The sequence below is a fragment of the Heteronotia binoei genome, unplaced genomic scaffold (genome assembly GCF_032191835.1).
Source record: "Heteronotia binoei isolate CCM8104 ecotype False Entrance Well unplaced genomic scaffold, APGP_CSIRO_Hbin_v1 ptg000995l, whole genome shotgun sequence".
NCBI classification, from domain to species: domain Eukaryota; kingdom Metazoa; phylum Chordata; class Lepidosauria; order Squamata; family Gekkonidae; genus Heteronotia; species Heteronotia binoei.
Window position 1 is genome coordinate 2,280 of NW_026800146.1, and position 18,597 is coordinate 20,876.

Genomic DNA, 18,597 nt, shown 5'->3' on the forward strand with positions numbered 1-18,597 from the left:
TTCAGGGGAGCACCTATGGCCTAGCACCTTTGGTGCGTGTGGTCTGTATGAACCGCAGATGGGCTACACGGCTCAGTGCGGGGAATGCAGATCACGGTGAGCCTCACCTGGGGCGGATCTTTCCATGGGGGATCGATGCTAGCCCAGGTGGAGAAAGGCTGGAGGCCTGGCCGCTCGGTTACAACCCGAATATGGCGGGTTTGTGCTGGGGGCAGGGTTGCTCGCCCTTTGGACAAGGCGAGGTCCGTGGTTGACCCCAGGGGCTTGTCTGGTTAGGTCTTATCCCTGCCGAGTTACAGGTTAATTGAGTTTAAATAAAGCGGCCCAGTTTAAACCCAATACTTTGTGTCTGTCTCTTATTTCGACTGGGGGGGCAAAAAGGTGAAAGATGAATCAGAGGCTGAGGTTAGACCATAGACTTGATGTGATCTGGCCATGCCTCTAAGTTCTCTGAAATAGAACAAGAGTGAAAACAAAGGTGAAAGTTAAATTAGAGGCTGAGGTCAGACCATAAGTTTGGTGTGGTCTGGCCATGCCTTTGTTTTCACTCTTGTTTTGCCGTACCTATATGTTGTTTCCAATGAATTGATATCATATCGCTTTTTGGGTTTTGCACCTCTCTTTGTCTTCTTGTGTTGTACAAGACAAATCTCTAGACTGGACTCTGTGTTCTTTCTTCCATTGCTTGCATAACCTTGCTGCTGCTTGACTCTAATTCTGCATAAGCTTGACGATGCAAGTGATCTTGACAATATACTGCAATAAAAATAATGAATTTAGATTTGGAAGGCTGAGGTTCAAAGCTCTGCTTGGTCATAAAGCCCATTGTGTGATCCTTGAGTAAGTCATTATCTCTCATCTAATCTACTTAATGACACTGTTGCAAGGCATGGAATATTCTTACAAAGAACACTAATATGGTGATGAATTATATCCTTGTTTATTCTATAGGTTTTATCATACAATCTTTCTTCTGAGTGGATTATAAAAACTGAGCTAAGGGCAACAGCCAATGAAGGCTGAGTCTAGTACACACTGGTAGCAATTGCCCCATAACAATATGGGGGAATGTGACTTCATCTCATATCAAAGACTCATGCAAATGAACTCTGAAAGAGGAAGGATTCCAATGTTACTTAGATGTTGATATAAACCTCACAGTAAGAGAACTTTCTGTCACTGATATGTACTACTTTTTCTAAAATGTGATGGATCCTTTGAATATTGAAGCTATCTCTCAAAAACCAGCACCATCCCATAAAAAACAACTGAAAGATGGCTTAATGATTGCTTAATGATACTTGAGATCATTGCTGTGATGTTGAGGAGAACAGTATGTAATACTTCACATGGGGTATGTGATTTTTGACTATGGAGTCCATGCTTAGCCTAGTCTGTTTCTTCCATTCTTCTAAAGCCTCTATGAAATTTCTTGTGGAAACGAATACCTCTCAGGCAACAATCAAAGTTCTTCTCTCTGCTCTTTCTATCCATCAAAGGTGCCCAACATAGCACAAGCTACTAATCCAATTTGTGATAGTCCTTCTCTTCTTACCTGAAAGAAATAGAAATAGAAGAGTAGGATGCTCAGCAAAAGTGAAGGCAAAATAAAGCAGGCAGCAGTATTCAGGTAGCAAGGCTGTAGGCTGTACTTAAATAACCAATGGCCTACATAAAATTATTCTACAACTCATACTAACATGGCTATCCCTTTATTGACTCTATTTAATTCTGAGTGGAAAAACTGGAAAATTGCCCCATTCTTATCTTTAATATCTCACTAAAAAAAAAAAACACCTTTCCCACTGGAATTCACTAAATGGCATTTGAAAGCATCACCCTCATGAAAGGGAGATGAAATAGCTCCTTGTTTAGGGGTGTGCATGGAAAAAATTAGTTAAAATTGGTTTTGGGTTGATTAAACAAAAAAAATCATCATTTCCTTGGAAAGCCAAATCTCATATTAGGTAAAGATAAAAAAAAATGAAAAAAATCGGTATTCCCAATTTTTTTTTGCTCCATTATACTCTATGGGCCATTTTAGTCAGTGGCAAAATCTCTCAGAGTACATTCCATGAGCTGGGGAGGAGGGGGTTTGAGTGAGCAGTGCCAGATTTGCTGGGTACCTGCTGGAGCCTCTCTCCAAAAGAACCCCCAAGTTTAAAAAAAGATTGGACCAGGGGGTCCAGTCCTATGGGCACCCAAAGAGGGGTGCCCCTATCCCAATTAAAAGCAATGGCTGCAAAAACTCCATTGTGTGTGTGTGGGTGGTGGTGGGGGAATGAGTCTCTCAAATAAGAGACTCTCTTGCCTAAAAGCAGTGTTTTTCCAGTCAGCAGCAGAACCAGTGCATGTGCCCAGCAGAGGCAATGCTACTATGGCATTGCCAAAAAAAAACCCCCCAACAGGACAAAGATCAAATTGGGTAAGAAAGATTTCCTGGGAACCATTGTTGCCAATCTCCAGGTGAGGGCTGGAGTGCTCTCCAGGTGGCAGAATCAGCTCCTTTGGAGAAAACAGTTGCTTAAATTAGGGTTGCCAGCTTTTAAGAACTTATTTGGCCTACTTACAGGGGAAGATCTCCTGCTTTTAAGAACTTATATGGCCTACTTACAGGGGGAGTGCTAAAGTTCTATGCCAACAATGTCACTCAAAGAATTTCCTGTCTCAGACCCTAATTATTTTTAAAAAGCCTACTAATAACCCTAACTAAGTTGTAAAAACTCAGAAGCACCCACTGAACAACTTTCAGACCAACTGGCATGCCCCTGAAAAACAACCTTCTGGAAGTCAGAACTATACCCCCCAACAAAGCAATTAAACTTTTTTAAAAATACCTAGGCAAGGGTAGCTTTTCCCCCAATCCAAAGTAGCCCCCCCTTAACAGCCCTCTCTTTAACCCACTAGGCAAATTTGAAAAGACCTAACATTTGTAATAATATTTGTAAGCATTGCCAGGCAAACCAGGAGATGTCTTCCATAGGAATCAGGGAGCAGGATATTCCTCCAGAAATGTTCAAGGAATTAAACAGCAGGGTAATGCTCTCTGTATCAAGCATCGGTATTTCAAATAACCAATACTTGCTTAATACAAAGACTCGTTTTATTTGATAATCCGGTGCTCTCCCAAGGTCCGATACCTTGGAAGTGATACCAAGTTTCACACGGTACAGATTCTTAAAGGCTACTTCAAAAGCAATATTAGAGATAGCTTCAAACGATAACATACAGATGTGAATTGCAACAGATGCTCAAAGGGTGCTACATACTACTATTACAGTATGTGGTTACAACTTCTTCCTGTTCCCAGGCATTCCTGTCTTTCTGATAAGATGTGTGAATGGGAATAGTTTGGGGAAGGCGCCTTTCTTTTATCATCAAAGTTACTTGCATATTCTAAATCTTCTACCCAGGGGTGAGAAAGAAAGGAAGAAGGCGGGGGGGGGGGGGGGGTAAGCAAGCTTTGAAATGCAACTATGAGAGGGAAAAATTTTAAGGTGAAGAGGAAGTGGCTTCCAATACCTCAATTGATTTAATACACAGAAATATCATCCTTGACACTGGCCATGAACAGAAGATTTTCAAAATGTGAAAAATCCCCTGTGACTGGCATGCACTTCTTTGACCCTAACTGGCCAGATTGTCCATCTCTCTCTCCCCACCTCCCTTCCTGCTGGCTGCTAGGCCTTACAAAGAAAAGCAATTTAACTATACTGTGTACTTAAAGGAAACACAAAGGCATGATAAATTACATACTAACCTTGTTTTTAGCTATTGGTTTATTTCAGAAGTCCATTCCTTTGCTAATCCATTCCGGAGTATGTGTGAAATTATAAATATTAACTATTCTAGAGCATTTATTCTTATTTGCAGTAAAATAATAAACTTGCTGCAACAAATCCCTCCCCTCCCCTCATTGCCTTGATTGAGTTCATACTGATAAAACAGTTGTTAACTTGATGGCTGAGAGATTGAGGAACACATTGAGAATCTTCAGACCTCTTAATAGATTCTAATTGTAGAGACAAAAGAAGATGAAAGATTCCCCTGAAGTAGGCAAGGAAAAGGAGTATTCTTCTCTCCTTCCCCCTGCCATTCTCCTGATTCCGGGGGGGGGGGGGGGGGACTCATTTTTTTTTTTTTTTTTTGGCTTTTTCTCTGGTATGCTTAATTCAGCTACCAGGTTAGATCAGAGAATCTGACTCAGCTTTACAAAAGCCTAAAATTACCGTAAAGGACATTTTTTTTTTTTTCACATTTTATCTTTACTGAATGCACACCCCTATCCTTGTTCATATGAAACACTCAGGTCCTGTTTTTGCCATGATAAATTCCTTTTGTTTTTAGTGCCAGTTGCTCAATACAAATCAGACTTCAGTGTATGTCCTTACCTGGCATTATGTCTGTTGCTGTTTTCTTTAATGCTGTAAGTTTGCCAATCATCTTGGAATGGGAGGGTGCTTCTTGGCAATGTTTTTTTTTTTTTTTGCCTCATCTTTGGTTTTCTTTCTCATTGTCATTTTTTTTTAAAAAAAAAATCTGTAATAGGGATTTATCAATTTAATTAATCTAATCTCTTCAGTAGCATCAGTATGAACCCAAATTATTTCTAATTGTATTTTGTTGATCCCGGTATCCTCTGAATGAGTATAAAGAGATTTTGTAACATATGGCAGGATTTCTTATCTTCAAGCTTTCCATTTAGCATTTTGGATTCTAAAAAATAAACTCTTATTAATTGGATAGAATTTATGCCTAAGGATGGAAAAGGCTACTTTGGCATGTTTTCTCCTTTGTTAAGACTACATTTTAAATGCTACTATATGTTATTTGTAAGATCTCTAAGAATGTTTAATAGCACAGTTACAGCACTTTGTACTGTAAAATGTGAAAGCTGGAAAGCATTTTCTGTCAGGGTGGGAAATAGCCAGTGGTTTTAAGCAGGAGAAAAAAAATACGTTTCTGCATGATTGTGCTGACTCAACTGAAAATTCATGACTGTTCTGATCTGCTTCCTTGACATTTGAACAGATGATTGACACTACCGTGTTATTATCATCATATGCAAACATCCTTGGCTTTTACACAAGCACTGTGGTGCTAGTTTTATTTGGGTTTTGTTCCTTTCATTCTGAGCCAGTTTGAGAGCCAGTTTGGTGTAGTGGTTAAGTGTGTGGACTCTTATCTGGGAGAACCGGGTTTGATTCCCCACTCCTCCATTTGCACCTGCTGGAATGGCCTTGCGTTAGTCATAGCTCTTGCAAGAGTTGCCCTTAAAAGGGCAATTTCTGAAGAGCTCTCTCAGCCCCACCCACCTCACAGGGTGTCTGTTGTGGGGGAAGAAGATAAAGGAGATTGTAAGCCACTCTGAGACCCTACGGTCTTCTTGATTATTGTCAGACTTTATCTCTCTCGGCTTGACTTCGCGAATGAAGATTTAAGAAGGGTGCAGTAGTCGACGTCTGCTGCAGGCTCACTGGTGGCTGACAAGACCAATGCCGGACAGGCAGATCCAGCCACAGTGGCTGCAGGGAAAAGTCTGATTTGGGGTTGGTGCTGTAGTAGTGCGATTATTCCTCAATCTCCTTTTGTCCTCAAGACCAGCTATGCGTGCGTTCTCAAAGGAAGAGACAGACTGGTGGATGGTGTGCCTCCATGCTTTGCAAACTGAGGCTAGGTCAGACCACTGGTGATGGTTGATGCGACAGGTGCCAAGGGATTTCTTCAGGGAGTCCTTGTACCTCTTCTTTGGTGCCCCTCTATTTCGATGGCCGGTGGAAAGTTCACCATACAGAGCAATCTTTGGAAGGCGGTGGTTTTCCATCCATCAGACTTTATATGTAGCCAGAAAATTTCAGTTAGGGGGGCCCACAGGAAAATTTTTTGGACGGAGGGCCCCCCTCTGGCAGCTCCTCTCTCTCCACTGCCACTTTTCTCCCCCTGGCTCTGGAGACCCTGCCTCCCTCCTCATGGCGCCTCTCCCTCCCTCCCACCCACTTACCCACCAACCAGGTGAAAGAGTAAAGAGCCGGCTCCTGGGCCTCTTGCAAAGCTTCCCCCCTGCCGATCACATGATCAGCAGAAAAAGCCACTCCAAAGCTGGCTTTCCAGAGTGATCAGCAAGTTCAGCGCTGGCCCCAGCACTGAGTTTGCTGATTACTCTGGAAAGCCGGCTTCGGAGTGGCTTTTTCTGCTGATCATGTGATCAGCGAGGGGTGGGGGGGTGCCTTGCAAGAACCCCAGGAGCCTGCTCTTTACTCTTTTGCCTTATTGGTGGGTGAGTAAGTGGGTGGGAGGGAGGAAGAGGTGCCGTGTGGCGGGGAGCAGGGTGGGTGGGAGGGGGAGGTTTCACGTGGAGGGGGTGGGGCCGCCAGAGCTGTGGGGACAAAAGTGGTGGCTGAGAGAGTGAAGGCCCAGGAAAAGGAGGGGCCGCAAAGGTCCGAGGGGGGGTTGGGTGCGGGGAGCCAGACCCCTGGGCCCCCCTGTGACTACAAGCCTGCTTTTATTTACATTACATACCATATTACTGTCATGCACTGATTTTGCAGTAGCAGTTGCTCCACCCCTGGGCTTCTGCTTTTCCCAGATTAAGCGATTGATTCCCCACCAGTTGCTGCACAGCCACATTTTGACCCTTGGCTCCCTCCAGTTCCCCCCATGTCTTACTGATCTCTAAAAAGGCAAGATAAAGAAGACATGAAGGGAACTGGAGGGAGCTGCAGGTCGAAATGCAGTCACTTATCAACTGGTGGGGAACTGATCACTTGATCTGGGGAAAGCTGAAGTCTGGGGGGCAGAGCAATTGCTACTGTGGAATTAATCACAATGTTTTTAAATTATTTTAGGAAAGTTTGTAAGCTGTTTCAAGAATTTCAATGAAGCAGTTTATAAACTGATCCAATTAAAATCAGAGGAAATGTGCATGAATCACTTTGAGTTATTCATAATACACTGAAATCCTAAGAACGCTTTCTTGAGAGTAAGTACCAGTGAATAGGCTTGAAAAGGATTCTGAGTTGCCCTGTTTAGGATTGCCCTCTAAATTTCTGGTAATTTAAGAGCTTTTTCTGTCCTGTTCTATTCTTAGTGCATTATAATGGATGATAATCAGTTATATCTTAATGCAATTGAAGAACTGTGAAGGATCCCTACAGTTGAACTAGATGACTTGAGTTCCTGTCAGAAGCCCTGCTGGGTAGGACCTCTACACAGTCATACTTGCTTTCTAAAAATACTTGGTAGACATTAGTAAGGGTTTCTGTGGGTGCCATGGCACCCAACATCATACTGAGGACACCTGCTGTAAACAACATGAAGAATACATCACAAGATATGAGACAATGCAGTAAATGTAATGTGATACCTTTAGAGATATACATTAGTTAATGCAGCAGAGCTGCACAGTCATGAAAGTGTAGTATTGCTTGCAGTAAATTAACTCCAAATAATTATATTGCAAAAAAATAAAACATTTATTGAGGTAGATTCAATTCATGTCCATGCTATAGCTGAAAGGGGAGAGGCCTAATCTAAACAATACTATTCCCAATCACAAATAGCCGTCTACTTGGCATCATGTAGAGGCAGGTAAGAGAACATACCTTCTACAAGAGAGACCTGTAGGAGCTATTGTTCCTTGCAAAGCCATGAGGTGAGGGACAAAGGGCATGGGAATAGAAGGAGATAGAGAGAACCTCACAGGTTAAGACATTCATTAAGGAGAGAAGACCTATATGCATCTAAAATAATAGCTCCCCCAATGTCCAGGCATGCTAACTTGCCTTACCCCAACAATACCCCGAGCTTATACCTTGAATAAAACTTCATTGGTCTCAAAGGTGCTACTGGATTCTAACTTTATTCTGTTGCTTCAGACCAACATGTCTACCCACCTGGATCTATAATATCCAGGCCTCAGATTCAGTGGGAGCTCCAAGGAGTGCAGCTCCTGAACCTTTCTGAGAGTTCCACCTCCTCCTTCCCACCTTGTCCATTGAATAGTAGGTGCATCTGCATAACAATCCTGGATGAGCTCCACCACCTATTTTTCTACAAAATGACCCCTATTCAGCTATTGCTGAAGACTAAAATCCTGTTACATTGCTTTTCATTTTGTAATCCATCTTTTAAAGCACTGCAATACTGCAATCCAAGCTCTGCTCATGACCTGAGTTTGATCCTAGTGGAAGCTGGGTTCAGGTAGCTGGCTCATAGTTGACTCAGCTTTCCATCCTTCTTAGGTTGGTAAAATGAGTACCCAGCTTGCTGGGGGTAAAGTGTAAATGACTGGGCAAGGCAATGGCAAACCACCCCCTAAAAAGTCTGCCATGAAAACGCTGTGAAAACATCACACCAGAGTCAGAAATGCCTGGTGCTTGCACAGAGGACTACCTTTAACTCAGTTATAATTGTGCACAGGTCTCAGATTCAGTGGGAGCTCACAGGAGCCCAGCTCCTGAACCTTTTTGAGAGTTCCACTTCCTTGTCCATTGAATAGTATGTGCAGTTGCATAGGTTCAATGTGGCCAAGTGCAAAGTAATGCACATTGGGGCCAAGAATCCCAGCTACAAATACAAGTTGATGCGGTGTGAACTGGCAGAGACTGACCAAGAGAGAGATCTTGGGGTCGTGGTAGATAACTCACTGAAAATGTCAAGACAGTGTACGATTGCAATAAAAAATGCCAACGCCATGCTGGGAATTATTAGGAAGGGAATTGAAAACAAACCAGCCAGTATCATAATGCCCCTGTATAAATCGATGGTGCGGTCTCATTTGGAATACTGTGTGCAATTCTGGTCACCGCACCTCAAAAAGGATATTATAGTATTGGAAAAAGTCCAGAAAAGGGCAACTAGAATGATTAAAGGGTTGGAACACTTTGCCTATGAAGAAAGGTTAAAACGCTTGGGGCTCTTTAGCTTGGAGAAACGTCGACTGTGGGGTGACATGATAGAGCTTTACAAGATAATGCATGGGATGGAGAAAGTAGAGAAAGAAGTACTTTTCTCCCTTTCTCACAATACAAGAACTCGTGGGCATTCGATGAAATTGCTGAGCAGTCAGGTTAAAACAGATAAAAGGAAGAACTTCTTCACCCAAAGGGTGATTAACATATAGAATTCACTGCCACAGGAGGTGGTGGCGGCTACAAGCATAGACAGCTTCAAGAGGGGGTTAGATAAATATATATATATATTGGCCACTGTGTGACACAGAGTTTTCGACTGGATGGGCCATTGGCCTGATCCAACATGGCTTCTCTTATGTTCTTAATCCCTGGATGAACTCCACCACCTATTTTTCTACAAAATGACCCCTGATGGTGCATGTCATGTAGCCCACATTCAGACTTTGCATGTAGTTATCTAGAAATAAAAATTCTAAGCATCAAATGTTTCCACAGATCTCCAAATTTCTGCTACTATTGCAAACAAACAACATGCCTTCTCGAGTAGATGCCTATATTAAAGGACACATCATGTAAGGCAATGATGATCATGACTCTTGTGCCTTCATCAGCTGATTACTTGCTTCTTTTCCAAAGAAGGACACTTGGCCCTTCACTTGCTGATGTGGCAAGATTCTCATAATCATAAAGAACAAGTCATATTTCCTTTCTTTCTTTTTGTGACCAATCAACAAGTCAGCACAGACGTTTGCTTGCAAACCCTACTAAAGATCAGCCATCATTAAAATTAACCATATGCTGATTTAATCAACATATAGCTTTGTTAATTACAAGCTTTTTTCTTCATGTCCATCTGCTTTTAACGTTTTAGTGAATCTGCAACAGATGTTCATGTAAATATAAGCTGGTTGCCATGTAAATATAACATTTTCAAGAGTGCTTCTGTAATAGCCTTTAGATTTATGGAGATACTTTTCTGTACCACATATTCAGTGAAACGCAAAACTGATACCTTTGTTAAAAACCCCATTGGATTCACTTCCTGTTTTAAGGCTTTCGCCTTTCATTTCTACAAATTGTACTCAATAGGATGAGCCCCCAGGAGATCTGTGGTAGCAGCTATTAGTGTGGTCTGGGAACAGCAATGTAAAAATGAAAGAGATGTATCCCATTCACACTCAGTTCAAGAGTATAAAGCAATAATTACCAGGCTTACAAAAAAAAAAGGGCTGATTCATTCATCTTTGACTAATATAAAGGAAGAGAAGTTCATGTAGCTAAATGTTTTAGCTTTGGAAATATTTAATCCTTTCAGGCTATCAAGGCATCTAAATCAAATGAGTCCAAATAAGGGGAGCAAGACATTGTAGTTTGATCAAACTAATGTATAGTTCAAGCGACCTCCCATGAAACATTAAAGTTTTTTTTTAAAAAAATGACAAATCTGGGTAGGAATGAGATCACATAATAATAATAATATTTAATTTGTATCCTGCCCTCCCCGCCGAAGCAGGCTCAGGGCAGCTAACATAGCATAACATAAAATACAAACATTACAATAAAAAAGCACACCGGTTACATAACAAATTGCATATTACAGTTCACTTATATATATTATTACATTAAAACCATCTAATTAAAACCATCAAATTCAAATCCAACAAATTAGTTTGTTGCTACAGTCTCGATGTTACTCATCTTACAGTTTTACATGATGACGGTACAATAGGTTCCACATTAAGAAAAAGCCAGCTGAAAGAGGGTAGTCTTGCAGGCCCTGTGGAACTGGGTAAGGCTCCGCAAGGCCCGCACCTCTTCTGGTAATTGGTTCCACCAGTGGGGAGCTGTGATCGAAAAGGCCCTTTTTCTTGTAGCTTTCAGTTTGGTCTTCTTCGGCCCAGGGATTGTCAGTAGATTTTGCGAACCAGATCTCAGTACTGTCTGGGGAACATATGGGGAGAGACAGTCCCTAAGGTAGGCAGGTCCTCGACCATATAGCACTTTAAAGGTAATAACCAGCACCTTGTAAAGAATCTGGTACACAATTGGCAGCCAGTGTAGTTCCCGCAGCCTCTGCTGTATGTGCTCCCACTTAGGGAGTTCCAATAACAGTCTGGCTGCCGTGTTCTGCACTAGCTGCAGTTTCTGGGTTCGGCACAGGGGCAGCCTCATGTAGAGGGCATAACGGTAGTCTAACCTCAAGGTGACCGATGCATGGATCACTATTGCCAGGTTGTTGAGCTCCAGGAAGGGGGCCAACTGCCTCACCCGTCTAAGATGAAAAAAGGCGGATTTAGCAGTGGCTGCTATCTTGGCTTCCATTGAAAAAACCCATAAAACAAATTAGCAGATTTCCCCCCCTCCCAAGCTGAAATTACGCTTATTAAAAAGGCATTCCCCACAGTATAAAGAGTTGTTTATTACTTACTCCACTCTAGCAGAAACATAAATGCCTGAGTGGTTACAATGTCATGCAAATCAAACAGAAATCTTAGCTACATTGAAAAACACGGAGCAATCTAACAAGGGATAAAAGCAGAATTCACAACTGAACATTTTCCCCCTTAATTGAACATGCATGAAATATATTTTGGACACTACTTGGAAGCATAAGTAACAATGATATCTTGAAGACATTTGAGAATCGATATTTGATATATAATTTTCATGGGCATTTTCATAAGTAATGTTAAAAGCGGTAGTTTAGTTTTCTCTGTAATTTAAATGAAACATATGTCATTCTGTGGACTGATTAATCTAATTTCTATTTCTACTTTCTATAAGGCATTAATGATATTCAGTTGAGACCCATTCTAGACTTTGTTTGATCAAAGTACAATCCAATGCATGTTTATTTTAGTTATGCTTTCCAAGTTTGCACTCTTTTAGCATAGAATATGAACTTCAGTAGATTGGAAAGCCTTCCTTCAAAGTGCTGTGATGAGCCTCAAATTCTTCTCAGGTGGGAAATTTAAACCGTAGAAGAATTCCTACTTCCTTTTTCTATCCATTTTCACACATTCTAATTTATATGCCCCATTGATGGGGAGTGATGTGGTGGTGCTAGCAGATATATGAGAGAAAGAATTTTTTTTTTTGCTTCCTCCCACCACCCTTTTCTCCCCCTTTATCTTCTCCTAAGTGACCTGGACAATCAATGTCCTTGGTGCCCAGTACTTCCTGGGAATTGCATTCCAAAAATGCAATAGGCAGATGAGATGCATAGTTCCTAGAAGGTATCCAGGCACTTGATGCATTCTGGGAGATGGAATTCCCAGAACAGATGGGATGCGGTGGATGTTATGTTTCCAGGTCACTCAGGGAAGTAGCATTGCTAAGAGAAATTTACTTTTCTTTATTTACAATCTCTACCCAATTTCTCCCTGATTTTTTTTTAAATTGGGTTTTTTAGATATTTTAGTCTGTTCTGAATTAAATCTGTTTTGATTAAAAGAGAAATTGGAAGAAAGCTTCTGTAAATTTTCAGAATTTTATTTGGCACATATTCAGGGGCATACAATGTCTTCTCCAACTTTCCTGTGTCTATGAGAACACCAACTTGTGGTGAATAATGTCAGCCCTCAATCCCCTCTAAGACCGAAGTTACAAAAGGGTGCATAGAGCTCCACTGTGTACTGTAACATAAAATTACAAGGAGAAATTTAAAAGAAATTCCTCTTTTGACAGGGGGAAAAAGATTAATCAATGGAAATATCTAAAAAAAGTGAATTTCAGAAAAAGAAATCCCATTCCTGATAACAATGCAAGACAGGAGAGACAAGGAGGAAAGAAGAATGGGGGAAGGCATCAAGATTTTTTTTCCTTTTCAAAGCTGGCTGCTGGTGCTACCAGATGCCCCAGGATAGCAGATATGTTGGGTTGGATTGATGAGAGGGTTAATCTTTGGAGGAGGGTAGAATTGTATTGTGCTTCTGAAGGTATGTAAAGATGACCCAAGCTCTCAGAATCAAAATCAAGCCCTTGATAAAATGACCACTATATCAGCAAATAGCTTGATTTGTCTGAGCTTGAGTCCTTTAAGTGATGAAGAAAATGTTTTAATGGATTCAGAGATACTTAGGAGTACATCTAAACACAGTCTAAACATAGTGTTAGCAATCCAATGAGTATGTGGGTGTTTGATCAAAGGGGGGAGAAAAACTGCTGCTAATGCACATTTTCATAACATCAAACTGTCTTGAACTCCCTCTACAAAAAAAAAAAATCATATCCGTAAACTAGTCAACTAGTTAGTGGCAATCAAAAAAATGGTTTATGCTGTTATGCTTTGCTGTAGAGATGAGCTCTAATTCTAGGTACTCAAAGAAAACAGAATAATAAATCAAAACAGTTGATCCTGTAATGTGATTGTTTGTCCTTGATGAGCAGGGGATTGTCTGGCAGCGACTGTTGGAATGTTGTAAAAAGACTGCAACTTTGGACCAGAGAGGAACACAAGTGGTCTGACCCTATAAATCAAATCTGCCAGTTTGACTGCATCAGTGGCTAAGTATTTGGTTATTGTACAGTATAAGGGTCATTATGTATTCAGAAAAAAGCAATGAACATCTGATCAATTCTGTTTTAAAGTATTCTTTTTCGGTGACATTGTCTTAATTGCTTCTTTCATTTTAGATCCTGTTTGTATTTTTTATTCATTATTTTATTATGCCATTAAAGGTTTTGATACTTGAAATCAAAACAAACAATTATCTTTCAGGCAGAACATTTTTATCATTATCTTATCTCATAATGATATGTTATCTTCATTGCACAATATGCTGTCGTAGAGAGAACAGCTTAAGGGTATGGATGCCATACTTGACCAGCAATAAACAGACAAGCAGCAAGCCAGGATCATGTCAGAACCTTTTCCTTCCTCTGAGGATGGTATTAGAGTTGAAACAGTTACTTCCATGAAACAGACAATGTTGATAATGAGCTTTTTATTTTACACATATTGTGTTCTTAACTAACTTTACAAAAAATCAGTGCTGTGATGCTGATTGGTAATGGCCTGATCCTATAATGTGATTGCTTGTCCCTGATGTGTAGGGGATTGTCTGGCAGCAACTGTTGGAATGTTGTAAAAAGCCTGCAACTTTAGACCAGAGAGGAACACGAGCGGTCTGACCCTATAGCATTCTGGTGTTTTTTTGTTTTTTGGTTACAAGGAATATGAACATATGAAGCTGCCTTATACTGAATCACACCCTTGGTCCATCAAAGTCAGTATTGTCTACTCAGACTGGCAGCGGCTCTCCAGGGTCTCAAGCTGAGGTTTTTCACACCTATTTGCCTGGACCCTTTTTTATGGAGATGCCGGGGATTGAACCTTGGACCTTCTGCTTACCAAGCAGATGCTCTACCACTGAGCCACCGTCCCTCACCTTAATCTACCCTGACCATGGGTTTCTTTTTTTTAGTAATAATGAACTGACTTTTGATTGATCGACTGACATTTATTACAGTCAAAGACCGGCAAAACACACAGAGAGAGACAGTACAATACAAATATTTAGACAATATTTACAATAAAATTCACTGTGTCATCACTGTGGCCCAATAGGCTCTGACAGCACCACAGGATCTTGCAACTGTATCCCAGATTCCAGGCTCAAGGTCGAGTAGCAGAAAAGAAGCATACCATTCCTCTGATTTTCCTGAAATCCTTTGAAAGATAGGCTGAATAAATATGTGTCTGAGGTCATCATACAAGGGGCAATGCAGCAATGCATGACCGTTTCAGTTTCTTCACAGGCACAAGGACATAGATGCTCAAGGAACAGGACACCATGGTATCTCCCATCTAGTAAAGCGGATGGCAAAGCATTAAAATGAGCCAAAGTGATAGCTATTCTATGCTTGGGAATCAGTAAAATAGCAAAGTAATTTGACAAGACCAATTTCTTGTTCCTAAGATGATGTTATTTTGTAGTGGAACATAGATGGTGTTGAAGTTCAATGGCCCAGATCCTTTGCTTAATTACTGATTTGGCTTTTAAGTAACCCATGATTATTAAGCTGCTAAGAGAATAATTAACAGATTGTAAATTTTCTAAAAGGGACATTTTCCATTTTTATTGAAAGGTGCCTGGTGTGTTAAAGGTACAAGTTCCACAGGGGCAAAAATAAGCTTCAACCAGTAATTAATCCTGTGTATCCAGGCCCAGGCTTCCAAAGCAAGCTGTAGGCACAGGGGGGCCTGTGGGGACACTGCCCCCTGATTTCCAGGCAGGGCCCCCTGACTTCCAGGGGGCAGCCTGCTCTCTCTCTCTCTCTCTTTTTGCCATGGCTGAGCTGCTGAAACATCATCATCAGTAGCTGGAGCCAGGAGACTTGAGCAGGGCACAGTGCACTGAAGCAGCAAAAGCAGCAGGTGGAGAGGAGGGAGGCAGAGTAGCAGGAAGTGGAGGAAGCTGTGTGGAATGGACTGGGAAGGGGGGATGGATGGAGCTGTTGGCTGCAAAGTGCCAGGGTTGGGGAGAGGGAGGTGGAAGGAACGCCCCCCCCCCCCCCCGCTTGTATACAAAGTGCAATCTCTTATCTACTCCAAAGTTTTAGGATTGACTGCCTCGACTTAGCCATTTTCAGATCCTCCAGCTTTTGCCCCTATCCCAGAAAGCTTCTGAAAAGCAGCAAGCCCTGCAGTGGATGGGAAAGGGTGCCCCCAACTTTTAAAAAAGCCTCCCAACTTTTAAAATCCTGGCTATGGCCCTGTTCCAAAGAAAGACAGAGCAGCCAGGTTCTAAAAGAACATTGAGCACATAGCAGGGAACTGCATGTATGACACTCAAAAAGTCTCCCCAACTTCAGAAGGCCTATAAGTAGTATATGTGCATAACTGAGAGCCATATAGCAACTGTGAGGTAACTCTGTCCACAAAAACACACAAAGCTTAAGGAATATGTTTTTTTCCAGAACAGAAAGGCTTCTCTGGGCATTTCCCACCATTCTATTTATCTGAGTGTGCCAAAGCCCAGAAGAATGAAAATCTATACCTAAGTACATAAAGCATGCCACCTGCGCAATGACATTCCTGTTAATCATCCATCTGTGCTTAGGTCTTCTTCTAGAGAACACCACTATTTTGGACTTACTGTAGTTAATAGTCAAAAGATATCACAGTGCAATGCAAGAGACTTCAACATACACCTTAAACCTATACCGGTATGAGACAGCAGGACTGCATCCCCTGTGTAAAGAAAAACTAAGAGTGGTCTAGCAGCCAATGTAGGGGGATGAAAGCTGGGATTAGATAAACTGTTAACCATTGAGTTAATATAGAAACTGAATAAAGTGGGTGCCCAAATGCAGCCCTGTTTAACACTATTGTAAGTGGAAACAGAAGCTGACAGGTGCCCAGCATAGTTACAATTAATCCTTAGCCATGTGTATTCATCTGGGTGACAGATAAGAATGAGTAACCATTTATTGAACTTTTCAGTTTTATTCCAGAGTCTAGCATGAGGGATAAGATCAAATGCTGATTTAAAATAGATAAAAGCTGCAGAGGGTATTCCACATCTTGGTGAGGAGTATTTATCTACTAAGTGCTGAAGAATACGACCCTGATCTACCATTGAATGTCCTGCTCTGAAACCAGCTTGTTCCTCCTTTAAAATATTTTCAAGAGCTAGCCAGTCCAATAACTTCCTCTGCAGGTGGCTCACATATAGTTGCATACAATACTAATGATACTCAATAAGCTGACCGGGTGATAATTGGCTGGGTCAGATCTGATCTTTTAAAAAATTGGGATGACAGTAGTTATTTCCCTGTCCTTCAGTGATCCAAGTAACTAATGCAGTCCACCATGAACTGACTTTTGCAGTCTAAGGATTTGGGTTTAATTTTATCAGTGATGTAATGAAGAAATGTAGAATAACATGTCTGGCTGTGGGAAATGATGGGGCAGACAGCTGATGCCCACTTAGAGTGCTCTATATTCCTAGGATACTTGGCTTTGAGAGTTCCAGCACACATCTCACACACAATGAGATGGGTTCAGTTCCAACTCAGTTATGGATGAACCATGGCCTTAGCCTGCTTTTAAATCTCAACCCATTGGTAAAATGAGAATAGTAGTCATCATCCACTTCAGAAGGTTAACAGCTAGACCGTCCTCTTGGAGTTCCTTTTAATCAGTATATACTCAGTTTCTTAGCAAGTATTATCTTGTTAACTATCATATTGTATATTTGATATACTGCAGTGTAGAACCTTAGGCATGTTACTCCCAGCTGTTGTTAAGGGAGGCAAACAGCTGCTGAATTAAAGCTCAGGAAGCCAGCCTTCTCAAACATTCCACCATTAAGGAACTGCTGGACAAAAATCAAACTCCATTAAGCTTCTAAGGTCACTAATAGACTGGGTCAAAATTATGCAGAATTTTAAAAAGTAGATAACATAAAACACCATTGTGAATCATTGAAGGTTCTTTCTATCTTTTAAATAACACAGGTTTCAGGGAGCATTGTTCTCTCTTTTTCCACACAGCAAGGTATGAATGAATGTTGCCAGTGTCTCCACGTTCTGTTATTGTGTTATTAGTCAAAATCCAGTATACTGACCTGCTATTTTCTGGCATTAGTGACCAAACTATAATTCAATAAGAGGGATTTTTACAAAGTGGTACTGATGGTGCTCAGATCCCACCTCCAGGGCACATGTGTGCATGCACATGCACACACTCACACATGCTAGTAAATTCCAAGATGAGGAGAGGGTTTTCAAAAGGACTACTACTGTCAGAACAAATCTTTCTTAATGCAGTCAGATCACTGATGATGACAACATACATGCAAAAGAAAATGAACTTTTTTTTTCACCTTCAGCTTCTGACTTTTTGATCAGCCTCTAACTTAACTTGGTTCATTTACAAGAGGCATACATTGCTTAAAAACTGAGAGTAGACTAGGCTGAAGAATTCATTTCAGTCATGACTCTGAGGTCTAACTCCCAAATATTGTGTTGGATGTCTTATGCTGTATGATAGATTTTGGTTCCTTCTTGTTAGGTAAGCAGTGTTATTCACATCTAGAAATCTATTTCTAGATTTCCCTTTCTCTTTTTGCCCTCACCCCTTATCTATCAAACTTCTCTTACCCCCTTCTGTAGATCAGTGGCACACTTATCAAAACAGATTGTTCTGCAAATTTAGGGGACTCCCCAGTTTTGCAAAAAAATCTAAAAACGTTTTTAAAAACAATGGGGGATTTAAATCCCTCCTCCCAAATAAAACAGCATTGTGGCTTCAGGCTGCTGCTCCTGGTCCAGCTTTGGTGGATGCCAGGAACTGTTCCAACCACAGTACTGGCAGATATCAGGAGAGACTCCAAGCCTGGCTGCCACTGGGAGCTGTTCCAGGCTTGGAGTGTTTCTGAGGCAATGCTGTTGTTGCCAGGCTCAAAGGTAGAAAAGAAAGAGAAAGGAGAGGGGAGGGGAGGGGAGAGGGAGGGGGAGACAATGAGGGGAGAGAAAGGAGGCAGATTGAAAAGAGGTGGGGGTGAGGAGAGAAAGGGGATAAGAGGATTGATAGAGATGGGGATGTAGGAGAAAGAGTGAGTAGTAAACTGACATAGAAGGGGTGAGGGGAGAAGGGAGTAAGAAGATTGATAAATAAGGGGTAGGGGCAAGAAGAGAAAGGGGAAACTTTGACAGAGAAGAGGGAAGAAGGAAAGAA